Genomic DNA, 5,490 nt, shown 5'->3' with positions numbered 1-5,490 from the left:
TCTTCCTTGTAAATTTTGTAGCATGAGGATAGTTTTTCTGTACTTTTTATCATTTATACTTTTCTCCTTAAAAAAAAAATCCATGAATTTCCCTAAGGCTAATATGTGGTACCTTTATTGAATTAGACATTTCTGGATGCTTTTTCCTTGGACTGTTAGTAATTGTTTGGAACAAGATATTTCTTTCTCTATCTTCCCTTGCCAGTGAGTAGGAGTATGTGGGTGATCACTGATAACCATCTTAATTCTATGATCTAAACTCCCTACTCCTTCTACTTTGTGTATGATCACATTTTGTATCCATTTGGTGAAAAATGATTTGAGTAAACAGAAATGGAGAAAAAATGACCCATCCAGTCTGCCTGTGCACACCACCTAAACTCTTCAGTCTCCTCGCTCACAGATCCTCTTGTGTTTGTCCCAATAGCATGAAAAGAGGTCTAACCACACTACTTTGAGATATTGAAGGTTTAAATAATCGGTTTTTTCAAGGCTGGACTTTGGCATTGTCTTAGTTCTTACCTGCGGGCTGGATATCTCCCCCCCCCCCCCTCTTGAAACCTAATTACCCTGCCCAAAAGATCCATAAATTGTGAATACTTGATCCCTTGCTCAAAGTTGAATCCAGGAGTGAATAGTACAAAGGGGGAGATAGGTCAGGGGTCACCACTGCTAAAAGCAATTGGTATTGACTTTTCCATTTCTTTCAACGATGGAAAGGCCAATCCATTTTCTGGCCTTGTTCATCGTTACTTTAATAAAGCTAACCTGGCCAGGGATCCTGCTGTTACTGGGGAGTACCCATTCCCTCCCAAACATCTTCTTATTTTTTTAAAACTAGACCTTAAGTCATTTTCCATCGAGGAGGCAAGTCATATAAGACTGAGGGGGAAGGGGACGAGAAAGAATGAAGAGGTGGGTAATGCCTCAAATAAATGGAAATGATATTTTTTATTCATTATATTCAAGTCATTCCTTCACTATCCCCCTGAAAAGGAAAGGCCCCAGGGCAGAGTCCTGTAGTGTTTGGTCATTATGCGCTGTGCAACATGACAATAGGTTTCTATGGAAATCATTCTACTGCAGCAGAAGGTAGCTGGCCGGCTGTGCGTGCATTGAACCTGTAAGCAGCTTGCAGAGATGATATGGTATGAGCCTCTCTCTATCCAGCCTTCACCTCCATTCACATGTATTGCCTGAACAGGTCTATTCTTCCACAGGTAGCGACATATTCTTTTTTGAGTTTTGGCTTTTAAGGTAGCAGTGAACTCGCAAGATAAATATGGTTAAAGTTTTTTTTTTTTTTCTGTAGCTGAATTTTACATTCAATTATTTTGTAAAAGATATTAAAATATATTTCCAATTTTACAGCCAATGCCCAGTATTAAAGGGATATCCCACCCCCAAAAATACAGTGTACTGAACACTGCCCCAAAATCCCAGGAATTTCAGACATGTTATTGGGGTGCCAGATGTAGAAAATAAAATAAAAAATCTGACTCTTGGGCAATCAAATGCCACTGTTCACAGGAAATCACCCAAATTCTGTGCAGCACTAAAATATACAGAAGCAACGGAATAAAATATTTGATTGCAATATAAATACAAAAATGGCTGTTAGCAAACAGGCTGTTTTGTGATCATTAGCCTGAATTCGAAGAATCTAAAAACATTTGTAATGGAAGACTCAGGGGGCAAGTTGTTACTGAACAATAGAAGGAAGAGGAAACTGATAAGGAGTGAGAAAAGAAATTTGGTTTCAAATTTTTTTACAAGAATATGAATTCTTTAACAGTGATACATCACCAAAAATTCAGGCCCCTTTTCATCAAGCCATGTTAGGGTAAAAGCTCCGAAACTCATAGAATTCCTATTAGCGTTGGAGTTTTTATCGCAGCAGTCGGCAATAAAAAACCCTAACGCAGCTTAATAAAAGGGGGCCTTAGAGAGGAAAAAGATAAGGAAGAATTAGCTACACTTTACTAGAAATAGTCCACTTAACAGAAGATCCAAAATACCAATTATGGAAGAACTAATAATCATAGAAAAAAGGAAAATGAACACCTTCATCAATATTTTACAGTCCTGAAATTAAGTAATACTAGAAACTACCATGGAGGCCCCTTTACCCTCTAGAAAGAATTGAAGTTGAGATGGATCATAAAAAATAAGTTTGATTTTTCAAATGAATAATACATTTGCAGGGAAACCTAAACTGAAATTTAGTGCCCTTATCACTTGTCTATAGGAAATAATTTTTTTTTCTCCTGGCCTGGGTCCAACCTGATTCATATGGAAATATATAAATTACACTCAGTTGTTCTGAAGAAAAGTCTCATTAATGCTTTTATCATCTTGAAGGAAATCATTAATGTACACCTAGAGACAACTTCTTCCACACTGAACTTTCTAGTTCTCCATTAAGTTTAGGCTATCAGTGGAAACATCTTCAATCAAACCAGGAGCTTTGGAGGCTACGTAAGATTTAGGCCCAGGAATATAACAGATCTTTTAGAGAAGTGGTAGACATCTGAATAATTGAAGGACTCGTTCAAAAACCTAAGTCTTTTGGACTTGAAGTTAGCATCTTAGGAAAATTAAGAATTAATATGCCTGATACAATTTTCAAAATTCTCCATCTTGATAGATAACGAAGTAGAGAAGGCTGGGACTCTTTAACTTGTTGCATCTGAATGTTTACCTGTGCTAACTCCCCTTCTTGGGCCCTAATGAAGCTACCAATTTCTAGATTCTAGATGTCCTTAAACAGACTTGAAAGGGCTATCCATATAGCTGTGTTACTTTACCTGGTCTTTCTTACTGCAGCAAAAAAAAAAAAAAAACAGCTTCAAGGGCCTCGGAGAAAGAGACCCGACACCGGCCATGTTTCGGCACATACATCTGCATCAGGGGTCCAATTTGCACTGTAGCAAGCACAGAACTGTCTTGTGATTGCAAATTGGTTCACAGAGTTTCCTGCTACAGAACTGATTGGACCCCTGACTCAGGCATTTGCGCTGAAATACAATCCGTGTTGGGTCACTTAATGGAAAGACCTTCACTGTCCTATTCTTGCTGCTTGGTATGTACTTTGATTCCCTCTCTTCAAATTCCTTTCTAACCGCAGAACAGATAGTCGCAAACTTATTTCAAGAGCACCGTCGATAATCTTAGCAGAATCCAGCATAAGGTTATGTTGTTCCAACAGTGGGGCAGAGGGCAACATCCTCAAGGAAAAGATACCTCGAAAGGAGGAAGACAGGATGTTGTTCCCTAACATAACCATTTTTTTTGTATAGCTTAGCTTTGTAATTATTAGACTGAACACCAAGCAGTCACTCATCAGCTCCTGCATCAACTGGCCAAATGACAGAAGCTCAAACAGGGCAACAAATGTGACCCAGGAGCTTACACAGTAACACATAGAAATAATTAGTGCGTTGAGACCATCTTCCTGCATTAGTTTTAATAAGCTTCTGCATTATAACAACTGGGTTACAGACCAACACACACACAATTCAAATTTTAACTTTTTATTATTTTTTTAATCATAAACATACATACAAAGACTCTATTGGCTATCTTTATGCTGCTGAAGTGTTGGGGTATTCATTCCCTTTGTCGGTAACATATGGCGCTGACTTTAATAGCACCACTCTGCCAGCTGAGGGCTGTTATCAGGGAACTTTCTCCCTCTAGTGTAAATGTTTCAGAATATAAATTGTAATTAACACTGGTGCCAAAATAGCACTTAAAGAAAATAAGCACATTATTAACATCTGGTAAAAGGCAGCCAGGAACAGAGAAGCAGCTGAAAATAATTCTCACTTCTTCCTCTGAAAAGAGAATTTGCAGCATAACTGTACAAAACCATTTTGTAAACCACTTCCTGATTTCCCATTCCCCCATGCCTTCTCCCCATCCCACCCCATCCTTCTGAACAGCACCAAGGCCTTTTTCATTTTTCATCCCTGATTTTTAACTTTCTCCTTTTACTTTTAGCTCAGTCAGAATAAGTGCCGAGATCTAGTGTCATGAGCCTTCATTTAAAAACACCAGATTTTCCCTCTCACTTCTTCCTCACTCGCTTCACACGTGACAGTCCTTGGCTAGGTGCCCATAGACCTGGGCTCCACATAGCAAAGCACAACTATGGGTCCTAAATCTGGCCACCAAATGTTCCCACTGCCTAATGACTAGAACTCCCAAACTCCGAACAGGAAGCTAAAGTCCACAGCATGGCCACCAAGCCAACAGGCTAGCCCCAGCAAAAATCATTTAAAACAAATACATACAACAAAATGTGCTATAGAGAATTGTACCTAGTTGCAAAGGAAAAAAAAGTTCTTTCAAGCCATCATCCAACAAAAAAATTAAATACATGATTAAGGGCCGAGAAGGGCTTTGCTTTAATGTCTTCCACAGGGGACCATTAATCTAGAAGTGATTTTTTTTTTTTCTTTCATCCCATGAAACATTGAGAAGCAGGTGCCCCTAACATAACATTTGTTTCCATTTTCTTTTGTTTTGGCTTTATTGATGCCATCTATGGGCTGCTAATATCACAGGCATTTAAATAGCAAACATGCAGCTGCTTTTAAAAACACTGCTCTCTTCAGGTGGTGCTGATGCCAGCACACTGCTCAAGGGCCCAGAATCTACTACTATTAAAATAAAAAAACTGAAGCTAAACAAATTAATGTTTCCAAGAGACCTCTCTCACAATACATTAGAAGACTGAAAATATAATTGTCCAATACCGTAGAGAATCCTTTGGTGGGTTTTCACAATATATTCTGCATTTCTAATCCATGTTTACCCAGATGTCCTTGTCCTATTTCAGAATTTTACCCATGACCAGCACATTTAAATCTAACTTGGGTTGTTTTTTTTGTGAGATGATTTTCTTTGTTGCTGCTTATCTGGAACATCAAAGTTAGACAATGTAAGGTCAGAGCATTTAAACAGGACAGAGGACATGGGAAAGGAGTAATTTGCCAAGAAAAACACTACAAAAGCTGGGATTCCACTAGCAAGTCTCTCATTTATGGTGTATAAAGAGATCTTTCTATCTCAAGGACTTTAAATGAATAAGAATTGTTTGGTATCCACGGCCCTGTCTAAAGAATAATCCCATTGTAAAATGTGTTCTAGCACAACTCCATCCGATTCCTATCTTACAGCCACACTCCTACACAGCAGGCCAAGAGTCAAAACCAGAAATATCCAAAGATCAGGAAAGGTGCTGGCATGTTTATCATAGTTGGCAGCATAAGGAAGTAAGAGACAAAAAAAATATGCAAGCACACTCACTATTTAAGTACTTAAGCTTGGTTTTGGCCACTGAAAATGTGCATATAAACAACCTAATCTTGGTGAAATTTATCCATCTGTCTGAGCTACTGTCTAGTTGTCAGAATCTAGGCCTTTGGCATTCTATAAACGTCAGGTGCCCTCAAAGCAGATACAAAGGCAAATGAAGATTAGTTT

Source organism: Geotrypetes seraphini, chromosome 11, assembly GCF_902459505.1.
Source record: "Geotrypetes seraphini chromosome 11, aGeoSer1.1, whole genome shotgun sequence".
Classification (NCBI taxonomy): Eukaryota; Metazoa; Chordata; class Amphibia; order Gymnophiona; family Dermophiidae; genus Geotrypetes; species Geotrypetes seraphini.
This window is presented reverse-complemented; position numbering follows the sequence as displayed.